The following is a 15,810-nucleotide window of genomic DNA, read 5'->3' as shown; positions in this document are numbered from 1 at the left end:
TTTGACATGTTATCTAGTTTTTCTTAATTTATTTGAGTGTTCCTGTTCATACTCTATGTAAGTTATACCATACATTAACTCACTGAGAAACAAAATCAAACCAATTCTACTTAACTATCATTAGTCTTGCCCTCACCTCATCCAGGTTCATAATCCTTTGCTCTTCAATATAATACTTTTGCCTTTGTATTGCCTTCTCTTCTTTTCTGAATTATGAACACTTTAAAAATGCTCTCTTGGTTGCCTTCCCCCTTTTAAATTTCAGCCTTCTGAAGAAACTTGTACCACTTCTAATATTGCAGTCACTTTTTCTTCAATAGAAGGATATCTTATTCCAGATTCAACAAATCAATCAAGAAGAATGCAATTTCTCCCCATCTTATCTTCTTTTTTTCAGGTTTATTGCAGATGAAAATTTCAAGTACACTTCACAGAAGTGCAGTGATGTGCCCACAGCTGTCTTGTTACACAGATAATTATAAGCCTGGCTTAACAACTACCTAGTATGCTTACTTTTGCACACTTCAATTTTACTGGTTGTCATTCGGAACTTGAACATTCAGTTTAAGAAATACATTGTTACTTTCTTTCAATGAACACTCATTTCACTGTTTCTGTGCTTCTTTTCTAATAGACTCCCTCCTACTTCACATGAAGCTCACACGTTCTGTTTCTTAATAATCCAAATATGAAGCTTACTGTGTGTTTTTCTATTCAGAGTTTTTATGTTAAGGCTGATCCATTCTGTTACTTGGTTATCTCCTCTACCAGAAGATAATGTCAGCTTGATGGAACATATCACCATACCTTGTCAGCCCCTCTCTGTTGTAGAAAAAAACTATAGGAAAACAAAGATACTAAGACAACAGCAATAATCTCAAGAACCATTCTCCATAGGTACAACGATACTTGTGGTTTAGAATAATCCACTTGCAAAACTGACTATGGTTATTCCTTTGCATTCTAGATGAGCAAAATTAAACATGACCACATAATCAACGGAATGAACCACATCTTCCCTGATCCTTCCATTTTTTCCTGGAATACCAAGTACATCAGTGGGTGTGGGAGAAGGAAATGAGAAGTAAGACCATGTTTCTTGGTGTTCTTGCTACAACATCAGATGCTGACACATGTGCATCAGGTCTCCTCTGCTCCGCAAAGTTCAAGTCCACAGAGGGTTCTTGCCATTACAGGACCACTTCAATGTAATTCTATGAGTTCTTCTAGGCATGTGATGATTCCTACCAGGTTTCAGTAAATAAACCTCAGCCTCCAAAGCCCTGAAACTTGAAAAGCTGGAAGCGCAGGAAGTACAAGGACACCAAATTGACACGTGCAGGAAACAGACTGCAGGTACCTGGTTGATTAATTTCTGTTAATTGCCTAAGAGCTCAAATGAGATTCACTTGCTTCCACTGGGCATCTGCTTAGTCACTTGGCCAGAAAGCTGTCTTTTTGCTGAAACAGAGTCCATCTTGATTATTATAAGTTTTAATGGTGCAAACATCTTAGGGAACAGAGTTTCTTTAAGAAGTTGACAGTTTGCACCTACCACATACTGTTTTGTACATACACTATTTTCTCTTTTTTTCAGCAATTGCTGCTATACGAAGTGTTCACTTTAAGAAACAAACACTCTCCTCCTTTCATGAAGCATGTTTTACCACATTCTTGTTCCAGTCCGGAAATATCAATATGACATTACATTTTCACTTATTTATTTTTAATATAATTGTATCAGCATATGACCAAACCTAAACATGAAATAGGACACTCTCATCTGTCTGCTACTCCAGAAAGCTGTTCGGTAGATTTCTCAGAATAGTCACTTGGCTTATCCTGAATGAAACCAACCTGTGCTTCCTCATTCAACTCTCTCAACATCAGTAGATCACTTTGTTTTTTCATTGTAAAAGCGTCATGATAACAAGGGTAATAAAGAAGTAAAAAGTGTCACCATGGTATAATTCTTTCTGTTGCAAAGTTCACATACTTAGAGGTCAAGTATTTGAGGTATTCCTAGGAAAAATAAAACTTGTGATATATTACTTTCGGCAACCACATTGGATGAAAACATGAGAGAAAGGCCAAAGACATTCCTGGAATGGCATTAAGAAATATTTGGAACAAATGAAAGCAAACAGTAAAATGAGAGTGGAAAAGGTATGGGCAGGTTCTTGCACAGAACAAAGAAAAACCTCAGGGAAGAAAGAAAAGTCTGTAAGTCTAAATTCCTAATATATCTTAACCATGTCTACTATCAGCCAGAAAGTTGACACTGTCAATCTTGAAGAGTCCAATTGTATTCCCTTTACCAAACACTTTGGAAAAAGAGCCACTGTCTCTAAAATAGACTTTTTTTTACCACCTTTATTGTCATGTGCAACCTGACAGCCTTTTCTCCGCTCCACAGATAGAAGTAAGAACTAGCAGGTAGTAAACAGAAGTTGGGCAAGTTAAATCACACTGCAGAAATTTGCAGGTACCTCTGGTGCAAAACAAAACAAAACAAAACAGAAAAATCAACTGAGGACTGCAGCAGTCAGAGAAATGAGTTAACTGCAAGGTGTGTCTCCCACAATGCTTTTCAACAGCCAATGCAGAGTTGAGAGGTGTGGAAAAGCTGGTGAAGCTCTCCCCTGCACAACTTGAGAGATATACATTGTCAGTGCTGCCTTACTGCAAAGCAATACTGACTCAGTCACACTTTTTGGTGCGGGAACATAAGTAAAATGGCTTGCTTTCAGAGCACATGTGATGGGACTTCACAGGCAGCAGTCAATGAGCTCAAGAGCTGAGGTTTGGTCACCTTGCTTTCAGAAGTAGGTTAATGCTGCTACTGGAACAACTAAAAAAAAAAAAAATCTTCACAGGAGCACTGAAGCAAGTTTGTACACAAGTTTGTTTTAATTTCATTTCTTTTCCATAATTGTCTACTCTATCAGCTCCTTAAAGCGCATGCAAGGTTTCACCTAAGAAAAAGCAAAATGGATACAAACACACAGAGAAGAGCTCTGGCTTATGTACTATGAAAATGCAGGGTTCTATTACTGTCATTCAAGTTATCTGAATTTATCCAAGAGCTTAGCATGAGTTGTTGTTTCATTTATCAAGGTCAGAAAAAATGTGCTAATTTTCTTGAATCTTTATATTCACACACTGCAGAAATCACACAAATTGATTTGATAACACTGGAAGATGACCTACTTTTCCTCTCCCTGTACACTCAACTCCTGCTTTCCCTGCACTGAGGGAAGTTATATAGAAAGTATCAAAAAGACGTAGAAATACAGCGGATGTCCCTGGCTGGTTTTCAAGAGGAATACCATACGCTGTAGGAAGATGCAAACCTTCAAATGAAATAACACATGAGATTTCTCATTGTCTGTGACCGGAGGGTTCTGTTACATATATTCAAAAGAAGGACTATGCCACCAGTCCACATACAGAAAAAAAACAACAAAGCAAAACCCCCTGCTACTGTATCCACTACTCTGGAAGTACCTGGTGGCCATCAGGAAGTACTGCTCTATACACTGTCAAACAGCTGCTCCTTTCTATCCACAACAAAGGGAAGGGGAAAATACCACCATGCCCTGTTGGTGCAACTAATTTATTGCCAGCTTGATCTGTTAGCATGTCTTATTTTTATAAGACAAGCAAGGCAACTAGTCCAAGATAATTCAAAAGCCAAAGAATAAATTGCTAGTCAAGACATTTCTACCTGCTGTCAACACAGCAAAGTCAGAGTGAAGTTCAAAGAAAGCATTAAAAATGATGAGACTGTAACCTTAATTTTTAAGTGAAAGGAAAGTTCTTGGTTTATTCATATCTCCCTTCAAAAGCAGTTGCCTTTTCAGCTACATTTTAAAAAACAAGACCAGAAACAAACAATTTATATTACCATAAGGATTTCAATGTAAAAATAAAACTGAGAATTTCACATGCACTGTGGGAAAAAAACCCAACACATTTAAGAGTTAATTCATGTTAGCTAATAAAATAGAGCAGATAATCAATATAGTACAACAGCCCTGACTTCCTCAGGAAATAAGTAATCTGGACTACAGACAGCTTTACAAAAAGCATGCATAGCATTGACACTTTGCAGCAGTCTTCTTTGTGTACACAATCAAATACAGTTCCATATGGTTCGTGGGAACTACCACAACAAAAGGGGCAAGAAGATAATACAACACTCAAACATTTAAATGATACATCCTGCTATGTTACAGAAATTCTAGTATGCTTGGTAATTTCATATACTATTTAAATTTTATTATGTTGTGAGCTATTTATTTGGGGAAAAAATTATATACATATATATTTATTTTTTTACTGTTATTTATTTATTTTAAGTAATTTAAACAAAGTTAGCATGATCTCTTAACATTATGCCCCCCACTGGACACCATTCCTACTTCATGAACCTTGAATCAAAGTCTAAGCCTTTGAGAGCATATAGGTTAAGAGCTTATTCTGTACTTAAGTCTCGCTTTCTCAGACAATATAGGGAGTGTGTAAATAGAGGGAATGATTTTTGAGAAATTTCTACTCTACCATCACTCTTCCTCATTTTTACTACACTCTTAGGCACTTCTAAGCAATTTTAAATTGAAAAAATGTACTTTAACTTAATTCATGGAAATTTGTCTCAGGCTAGTTCACAAGCCCATTGTATTGAATTTTCTCTTTACCTTACCAGTAAAGAATCCAGAAAAAAAGAAAAACTTTAGTTACTACTATGTACTGGCATCAACTGCAATGACAAACTCAAAGCATTTGGCAGTACAAGAGAAGCCACAAATAAATGAGTTAAGAAAAAGGATAGGAACAAATACAGTAAATGTAACAGATGCGGTCCAGTTTTCCAAAACCAGTTTTCCAAAAATTATTGCATAACAATAAAGGAAAAGCTGAAAATTCAAACCTCAGTCTTCACACGACAATGTTATCCCTCCTCTTGGGAGAGGTGGAAAGAACACACATTCTGCCAAGAACAATGACAAGTATATACATACAAGAACGTGCTCATAGCTGGGGAGAGAAACATGTATTTTCCTTAGACCTTGTATTTTCCTTAGAGCTTGTATTTTCCTTAAAATTTCTTTAAGAACTGCATACTACAGAGGACAATAAGAACTCTCAATGACAACCTCTTTAGAAAACCAGCACTTCCAAATTCAACCCTATATCTCAGTAGGAAGAAATCTGCCTTTCTGCATGTGGTCAAGCTTTCCTCTTCTTCAGTAAAGGTGAAAAGATTTTCCACCATTTTCTATGTAATTCCACAAATGTACCTTCTTCTAGCACTTAACACTGCAGAATAATCCTGCTCCGATTCCACTTATGAATTATTAAAGAGACAAATATTTGAAACTATCTTGGAAAGACAGAAACTCCTAACTATTCTGAGTAAACTTTTTGTAATCTCTTTAAAATTATCCTCAAATAGCTCCCCCACCAAGATGATCAAAAGTCACTAGTACATTGTAAAGCACATCTCCATGAGATAAATTCCATCATAATTAAAAAAAAAAAAAAATAAAAATTCCAGCCACAATTTAGACATAGGATCCAATTATCCATTTCATTTTCATTTACACCTCGTGGGCTAGATCATTTATCATGTTTCATGATAATGATCAGAAGGCACATTGAAAGTGATTTCTGGAGGTATCAAATTATCTACCATATTAGCATAGCTTACAAGGTCCTGTAAACAAATACTATGCATAAATATGAGGTAATTAAATTTACAATGTGCAGGAGCAACTGATAAGTTACTTGTCTAGTAGCTGCCAAAAAATACAGGTTACTAAATTCAACATACCAGTTTAATTGCTTAAGTAAAGTAATTTAGCTCCTCATAACACATTAGGAATCATAATGGCACTAGAACATCAACAGGTAGAGAGAATGCAGCAGGCTCAAGATCTGGAGATGAATCTCTCATCAAATGGTATTATTGCTTCTTGCCACCAACTCATCCATCACGTCTGGGAGACAGCTTGGAATGATAGCACTGGACCTTCACATTACCTCTCCTTGGACTCTGTCTCATCCATCTTTTGCATCATTCCCCATTTGTGTCTGAGTATCATCTCCCTGCTGCAAAACTGTGTGTGAACCTGTAATGCCTTTAACCTGCAGTGCCACTCTAATAGTAATTGATTTCTTTTTACTGCAGAGACAGTGCTGAGTGAGACCACAGTTGGTTGCAGAAGCCAGGAGATGGTCAGAACAGCAGTGCGCTCCAGACATCCTATGTCTTTCAGCAGCATGACCCATTTTCAAGGAAGTATTGCTATAATTCCATAGACAGCTATTTTATACTGCATATAAATTTACCAATATATAACACTGGTATATGGATATGTATGCAATTTGTGTTCCCACAGTTCAGCTGCAATTTAATAGCAAGATTGCCTCAAATACAGGTGAAAATTAATGTCAGCGGTGGCTTCACTTTTTATTTTTGTTAACAGATTCAGTATTAGAACACTATTAGATTTTTAAATACATACTAAAGCCCACAGGTGCGGCTGCCTTCAAGAAATAAACCAACAACTTAGATTAACTCTACATTGATCATGGCAAGACTTCACGAGCATGATGACTTGTGTACCATAAACCACCCAAGACTAAGCGTTTTAATTCAGCTTCATCTGAATGCTGTTATAAAAGTTTAATAAATCAAAATGATCAAAATGCCCCCAGTGGCAGGTTGGGATTCAGTTTCCAATTCAAATTCCCTTTAATATATGGCTTCTCTGACATCCTGCATTTTCTGCCATCTATGTTGAATTCCAAATGTACTCCTTTTCATCATTACCATGCATCTACTCATCAGCACGCTGTTTAGCAGCCCTGCCAAAACCATAGAGATGTCAAACCTAGAGGGGTTTTCCCCTTCCCCAGACTGCAAAAAGATGGCAGGTAAGGGAACTTTGTCTTCCATTAAGTAAATATTTTCTTAACCTCTTTGCTAACATCAGTGGCATTTAAACTGAGACAGACTAACCTGAACTGCAGCATTCAAATGAAAGTTTTGATTTAAATAAATGGACAGACGGAACAGCTGCTGGAAGTGGAATTAACCAAGTGAAATACAGCATTGATGTGTGGGGCAGACTGGAGTCATTTTAATTAAGTTGAGAAAAAAATCACGTTACTTGCAGATGATCTTCATCACTGCACTTGAATACAATTGCAAATATGAAGAAAAGAAACAAACCTCTCATTTCTTCCCTGAATTTACACTGGCTGACAGCTTTTTCCTCATCTCCTTCTTTCTTTCACACTGGCTCCTCCACAGTCCAAAGATAACTAAGGTTCTGCCCCTGCAAATTTTTATTTTTTCAAATATTTTCTCAGCTGCTTAGATTCACCTGCTTCCCCAGTAAGGAATCATATAACAAAATCACAGATAGACAGGACAACATTCACAAAGCAAGACAACTCTTATGAATCATTAAAATCACCTCTCTGTTATCACTGGCAACACAATTTTCACGTGAGCTGAGAAAGACCGCATCCTATCTTGCTTTTGCTGGATTATTCAGAGCATGCAATAATGCACAGCTGATGCTGCCTGTAAGAGGGCTGATAGTACCTGATCCATCGCACAGGCAGAAAGCCCCAGCTGGATGCTACCTGCAGCCAGCACTAAGCCTACTGGCACAGAGCTCACTGCAACTGTGGTCTGCTGGCCAAGCTTATCTCAGCTCAGTACTTCACATTATAGGCCCTCAGCATTTTTGACTGAGTAGTACAGACCCATAAAGCTGTATTTCTTTGACTGCCAAATGATAGTAAGGTTTCCTCAAGATTCAACAGGAGTAACAGCTCAGTGCCTGCTACTCACAACTACCAGTACTCAGACACCTCTGTGAGCCAGTACAACTCATCATAGCACAGAAAGGTAACACAGCCAGCAATTTCTTACCTAATTTACACATCGAGGCAGCCCATGCAGAACTTATACTTAACTTTAAAAGTGCTTCCTCTGGGTCAGTCTTAGCCTGGCTGCCCAACTCACTGCACTGCTGTAGGAATGCCTCTCTGCACTGGCACATGAAAAAGGGTAGAGGAGAGGAACAGATGGAAGCGTTTCCTTCAGCAGTGACAGTACTCTTTAATTTAAATCCATGTCTGCTATCTGAGAAATTTTTTTTCCTGAAATGCCTGGTGAACTGTTATTACATGTTTAAGATATATCCTTGAAATGATTCCCCTGCCTAACAGGCTAGAACCTAAACAAAAACAGATGAGAATTCGCCAATTGCATCCATAATTTTATGAAATCAGCATGAAATATTTTTTTAAAACCAGACATGTAATTCAATTCAGTTCAGAGCTTATAAAATAAAATCAGAATAGGAAATACCATAGTGAAGTTTCAGTTACCCCATTCCATGTTGGCAATTCCCCCTAGCATTCCCCTATTTCTTACAAGTTATTTATAATATGCTGACACAAATCAAAATAAAGAAAAATAATAATCCTGTCTGAGCACAAGACTTATTTTTAATTTATTTATTTATTCCCCACCATGAGGGTTGTTGAACACAGAAACAGGCTGCTTAGAGAGGCTGTGGAGTCTCTGTTCTACTAGATATCCAGAACACAGCTATCCTGCCTGGGTGCTAGACTGCATGACCTCCAGAGGTACCTTCCAACTCTAGTTATTTCGTAATACATAATAAAGACATCAGTGGCACCAACACTACTGGAAGAACCTGCTGCCTTATTCTGTGAACTGCAGAAGGAAGCTGATGGGAACTGAGAGCCAGGAAGTGGAGACTATTCTGAGATTCACTTTGTAAACACGTTGTTTTGGTGTTTATGTACCTAGCCAAAGACAACTTTCAGAAAACAACCAGGTACACCACATTATTCAGTATGAAAGCAGAATGTGACTTAATAGCACACAGAAGTTTTGTACCTAATAAACGTATAGAAAAAAAGAAACCAAAACAACTATTTGTAGTTATAAAAGAGACTAGATGTCCAGAAATGCATTTGCTTTAGATTTGTACAAGTAAGACTCAAGAAATTAAGAAAAACAACCATGATAGGCAAACATCAATCTGGCTCATCACTAGCATCCCTAGCCTTCCTTCTCTTTCTCACTTTGCCCAGCTGGTTTCTGTTGAGAGATATGTGGGAGAAGAATTCTCATCACAGTTTCCACCGAGGAGTGTGTAGAAGAGAGAGAATAAGAAAGGACTTCCACAGGGTTGAATGCCCACGTGCTCTTTGTAGAGGTTGGGTGAAGAACTGTATGAAATGGGGGAACAACTGCTTGGACTCGCAAAACTAGAGCCACACAGCATTAGTGCCCACGGCAGAGACTGGGAAAAAGTATACAGCAGACAATGAAAACCATAAATAGACAATGTCCCTTGTACAAACCTAGTGAAGTAGATTTAATCTCCTAAGAATGTTTTCTCTTTGTGAGAGATTGTCTGGGAGGAAAATGAGATCTGTGGGGGTTTGGGATATTTTTTGTTACACTTTTGCATTCTCTCTGTCTTCTGTTTGAAGCAGAAAAAGTAGTCCAACAGGAGAAACTGACTGACTGCACATGGAAACAATAAATCAAATGGTTTACAGAATGCACAAGGTGAGCACAGGAAAAATGCAACAGATTTGTTTCAGGGGGTTTGAGTTTGGCTACAAGATGACCTAATAAAAATAACGATTAAAAATAGTTTAATCAATTTGCATACTCACTGCCATTCGATTCAGCCATTCACTTGGTATTTTGTGTGTTCTCTCCCTGTCTCTGTCCTTTGTCCCCATCCATTTTCTCTGTAAGTGAGAAACTAAGGCATGACACTCATGACCAAGCTGAGAGCACACCATCCTTTACTGAAACAGAAGATGTCTGAACCAGAGAATCTGTGAAGGCAAAATGGTACAGCAGCGAGTCATGTCTCTACATCTGCTTTTCTCTGACACTGCTCCCAGCAATGGGCAGGACACGGGGCTACAGGGATTTGTCTCTGACCCAGATCAGCCACCTTAAAGTTCACAGAATACAATAAAAAAGCATGTAACAGCCCAAAAGAGGCTTAATGAGAATGTTATTCTAGCCTGTCAAGTAGTACAAAATTTGTCTCTTGAGTTTTAGAAGAAAACTATTTTCTTCTGCTTCTTCAGAAAAAATGACTTCCCTGCAACTTTCTAAATAAAGTGGGCAATGCACTTAATAATTACATAATTAGAGAGAAATGTTGCCTTAGAGGAGGAGATGGGCAGAACCTCCTGCACAGAAGACTTGTGAGAAAGTGAGACTGCAAATTTTTCTGGCACGGTTGATGTATGTATGAAAAGCTTGTGACTCCTTTCTGGCTCAGACTATTAATTATGAACACTCAGAGTTATTACTGAGGTATTTTTCTATGTATTTGCTACATTCCTTATATCTAAAGAAGGTATTTGCCTTCACAGTGACTTCACACCTGCTATAAGAAAAAGGACTGACAGTAAGAAGTTTCTCTATTTAAAGAGGGTAAAAAATCTTAACACGGTAGAGAACTTAAAAGCAGAAGCTATCACAAAATGAGCAACTTAATTGTATCTTTCCCTCTTTGAAGGATGCTTACAACCTAAATATACACCCCAAAATACACCTTGTGTCTTATTAGTGAAGTTTGGAAGAACTTGACAAAATCATTGCATTACTTTTTCTACTGCTGTGAAGTCATCTAGACATTATCCTCTTCTTCTCCTATAAGGGTACAACTGTGAGAGAATTAAGTGGTATAGGAAGCAAAGCTTGGGATATAACGTAGCTTTGAAGGAGGGTTAAGGATTCAAAAAAGCAACGACATTAGTATTTGTATTCCAGGAATGCACCTTGTAGCAGCCACATGGCTTTTTCCAACTTAAAACCACCAAAAAGCCTTCATACTCCTTCAGAAGCTTGGCAGTGCTCCAATGGGCATTAAGCCAACATAACAAAGTACAAAGCCCAGCAATGCAATGTGGAATCTCAATCCCTATTTTCCCCTCTGCTCTGAAATGCAGTGAATGCAGAGAAGCATACACAGAAACACCCTGCTCAAGGCACTTCAAAGACACAGTCCAGAGGCCTGTTACGTATCACCACTGTCTCATGGAGGTTGCATTTCTCAACACTTTGCAATATATCACTAAAAATCTGATTTTTCATACATTTATAGATCTGATGGTGGGAGATACAACCAGACAACCAGAAGAGAAGTAAAACCTATCATTCAGCCGGACAGGGTAATACTGGAGGATAGAGATAGGTATCATTTTGCAAAACTGGTATAAAAGGTGTTAACCTGTTTGCAAGCAGGCAGTCTATAAACATTGAGACAGCATGATTTTCCTTAATCTGCCACCTAGTGCTCTCCTGTCATCAAACAGGAATTTTATTGTCCACCTAACACACTGAGTAAGTAAACCAGATAGCAAAATTCAGGACACACATCAGCAACATGTTCTTTTATGCTGAATTTTCAGCAGTCCTGAAATTTGGAAAGTGAATATCAATTTTCTCAACTGGAAAGACATCCATTTTCCTGTCACAGAAAGAATAAATAAATAAATAAATAAATAAATAAATAAAATAAACAATGCTCTCATGAGAAACATTCGCCAGCGGCAAACTCCATCTTCAAAGCATTCTGGCATCATGAGAAGATCAGCCAAATTGCTGGTTTTCCTATGTAAAATCCCTAAAGGGATTTCAGATGAAGAAGGCAGATGTATCAGTGCCTGAATTATTTCCACAAGAACTGCTCCTGATGGCAAACAATTCCAGCAAGGGAAACAAAGACAATTATCATCACAACCCCCCATCAATACTCAAAGGACTTAGAAGAGAAACCTCTTGCAAACCACACTTCCAAAGTCAGGTTATCATAGCTTGTGTCAACTGGAACAACAGTCAGGAGGAAGTAGAAGAAACCATTTGTATTTTTTTCTGCTACTGCAGGATTTAGGTTGCTATTTTGGATTCTCTAGGGGCATGAAGACAATTCTCTATTGAAATGCTATAAATCAATGCACAGGCCTCCTTGCTTTGACTCCAGCACAGAACTGTTATTTGGTTTGGAAGAAGAAATGATTAATAGAAAAGAGAACCTATATTTACCTAGTGAAAACATCAATATTTGTTATAACTTCAATAAAAGTTACAAACATAGCAAGTAGAACCAAACATAAAGAGAAGATATTCACAGATTATTAAAAAACATTATACAGCTGATGACTATAAGTAGTTGGTTTTTTTTTTTTTCATGTTTTAAATTTTTTTGTCTTTAATATTAGTCTACAGTTTCTTCCAATAGATATTGCAGAAGAAGCTAATAGGAACTAATAAAGATACACTACACAAAATAATATGCAGTATATTTCCTGCTGACTTTGAAGTACTTAATAGTATGTAAGTACAATTTGTCTGCTAACAGTATGAAGCTATTTCAAAGGAAAAATCGCTCAGGAAAAAGTCCAAATACACTACAAAAATTTTAATTCATTATTCTACCATTGAGGGGGCAGTGTTTAGGGGTTTTGTTGTTGCCCTTGACAGCCAGAGAAACACACAGCTGTATTGTGAAAGCAAAACAAACAGAAGCAAAGACTGTACCCAGATGGATCTTTCAGTCACATTGTAGCCAAAGAAACCAGTGGTTTCATTCATATGATCCCTCCAGAAATGTCTGACAAACTAAATTGGGATTATTCTAGCAACTTTGCTAACAAACCATGTATGAACAGAGCATTAGTTTCATCTCCTGACTGACAGCCACTTTTAACACACATCAACCACTAAGAACTATATCATGATTGCCACAATGAAAACTGGCTTTTTTTCTTGATATAGAAGACCCCTTTCTGATAAATACTGCCAACTTTAATAAATATTCTGGTAGCTTGCTTTATTTTGTTCTTAAACAGTTGTGAACAAGGATACCATTTCTTCAGTTCTATGCTGAGTATTAAAAGAGGCAGAAAGACTGAGAGCACGATGCAGTTGCTCTCAAAAGTAAATAAAAAGAAACTTCACATCTACTTGCACATCACACCTACTGCTACTCCCAATCCCAAAAACTTCAAGAAATTACCTTTCCAGAAATTGCCAATTTACCAGTCATTCAAGGAAAATATAAACAGACTATTTATCTCAAGAGCCTATCCAACAATACAAGTCAGCTAACTGTATCGACAGTGCCAAGCTTCCTGCAAAAGGAAGGGGAGAGGAAAGGAAGTGTTCATTCCACACATATCTGAGAACAACAGCAATGCCATAGACATTACCAAATAAATAAATAAATAAATAAATAAATAAATAAATAAATAAGTAAATAATCAATACAAGACAGTCACTGAGCTGGAAGCTGAAGACTACCTCCAAGCAAAGGTGAGACATTTAATTATTGACTGCAACTTGGCTTGGTCAAATGATGCAATTGAATTACAAATCCTATGCTAGTCTGATTTTTCTTTCAAAAAAATGATTCAGAGTAATTGGGTTGTCCTTTTCAGGATCTTCAGACATATGCCATCCCTCTCAGCTAACTCAATTTGTAAGAAAGTTTTAGAACTCAACTAAAAGTTATTCTTCTGATAAAGCTCACCATGAAATAAAGATGTTTCACTATGACAGATGCTATATAAACTGGAAACTTCTATTACCAAGACTGGCTTATGAAAGGCTCATCAGAAAAGTATCAGATGCTCCTATGTTACAGAGTCACACATCATCTGCATAGAGATGGAACGTGAAAAGATTTCAGTCATGTAACTCCCAGACTCTGAGTTGCTGAGCAGCAAGGGCTGTTCCTCATCTCTCACTTTTTGAGTAACCAGTGTTGTCAATGAAGTTTGGCTTTGGCAGACCAAAGATCTTACCATTACCCAAAACGATCTGGAAGAAATACTAAGGCCATGACAAAGTAAATTGTGTTTCACTGTATTTTTTCCTCCTCTGGCTGTGAGAACACACAGATCAATACACTTCAGCATGAGAATTCTGCAGTGAAATTTTCATTTGTTACAAACAGCAACAAAAAGGCCCCAAGCATGCCCTGTCACTTTCAGTTTAGAAGGAAATGCACTAATAAACTCTTACCCCTGGGTCATCTTTGACAATGGGCAATACTATGCCAGCTCTTATTAAAGGCAATTCGTATCAGTGGCCCAAAAATTTCCTTTAAAATTATCATCTTTTGTATCCATGTAGCAGGATGTCAGCTTTAAAGTGCCACTGAGATATAGGACCTGTCATTATGGTTAATTTTCAGTACAGTTTTAACACCAGGGTAGCCAATCCCTAAGGGTATGCTTTTTGGCTAACAAGATTTATTTAGTGGTTATCTAGACAAACAAGAAAATATATTACTGTATATTGCTTTTCAAATACAACAGCAAGCAATAAATCCTGCTATAAAACATAAATCCTGTTCTTTACCTTTATGTCAAAGAAATAAAAATGTTTTTATATGATTTTTTCAGTGTCTTAAATTATATGTATTACATACATCATATATATATATATGCATATATATATATATATATATTGTTAAGCTTGTTAACAATTATTATTGTTATCATAATATATATACAATGTTAATCTTAGAATATCAATATTGCATAGTTGTTGCATATATAGCTATCAAATTATATTTCAAGGCATAAAGATGAAATAATCAAATAACCCAAGCTATTCAGCAGGACAATGTACTGCATTTAAAACGAAAGCACTACGAAGTTTGATATTGCTATTTATTTTTTCTTTTTTTTTTTTTTTCTTTCCTTTTTTTAAGAGAGAGAATAATACTGTTTTAAACACTATTTTATTGCTCTATTATAACAGGAGAAAAAAAGGAAAACTTCATTTACTGCATAAATATAGACATTTGTCCTGTTTTCCTAGTAACACTGAATTAGGATGAAGATTGTTTTGCACTTTGGTAGACAAAAGAGTACATCAATAGAACAAAAAAAGCTGTTAACATATTGTCTAAATCCTCATATGTTCAGTGGAGTCTATTTTTATTGATGCTATATAGAAGATATAAAACCTAGCTGATCTCAATCTATTGGTCTCCCAGGAAAAAGACCTCACCCAGAAAATGCCAGATATCAAATATTTTAGGCCACTTACCAGGCTACCTTTATTTCTACAAGCTGAGGATGAACTGGCTTTCCTTGCCCTCATTCCAGACTGAATGGCTGATCTCAGATGACAACTGACCAAACCTTCCATGGCTGAAGCAATGAGTCAAGCAAGAGCCCTTCATGTCCCCGTATCTGGCATACTTGGCCCAAACTGTCCCCAAACTAGGCGTCACAGGTTTTTGTATGCCCATATAACTTAGTTCACACTTCAAAACACTAAGTCTCAGAGCAAACCTAAGAGTCAGGTGAAATAGGCAACACTACAAGTGACACAAGCAGGCAAGGAGAACTGTAATAACTTACTCCAGGTCAAACAGCAAGTGAATTTGAGAATCAGAACCTGAAATCTTATATTCAATCATGTCTTTCACCAGCAGGATAACATAATTTCAGAACACAAACAGAAGCAATAAAGCACCAACATAGCACTCCTACACTTAGTTAATGGTTTTGTTTCAATAGGTTTCTAAGTGAAGTGCAACAGAAAAGCATTTCTTCCTACTCCACAATTTGGAAACCACTGCAAAACATCTCCATAATACTTTTTGTCCCTGGACAGGTAAAGTTTAAAACTGTTTCTCTACACCTGACTCTCAGAAGAGCAATGCATTATTTTACTGAACTGTCCGCCTGCTCATGGCAGCA

At 37.1% G+C, this 15,810-nt stretch overlaps 1 protein-coding gene across 1 annotated transcript in view; it reads right to left on the bottom strand.

Moving 5' to 3' along the window:
• Positions 1 to 15,810, bottom strand: part of PTPRK (protein tyrosine phosphatase receptor type K) — a 392,252-nt gene that overhangs the window by 180,334 nt on the left and 196,108 nt on the right. The gene's annotated exons all lie outside the window — the stretch shown is intronic.

Source organism: Coturnix japonica, chromosome 3 (genome assembly GCF_054131305.1).
Source record: "Coturnix japonica strain WE chromosome 3, WE-NBRP24, whole genome shotgun sequence".
Classification (NCBI taxonomy): domain Eukaryota; kingdom Metazoa; phylum Chordata; class Aves; order Galliformes; family Phasianidae; genus Coturnix; species Coturnix japonica.
This window is presented reverse-complemented; position numbering and strand designations above follow the sequence as displayed.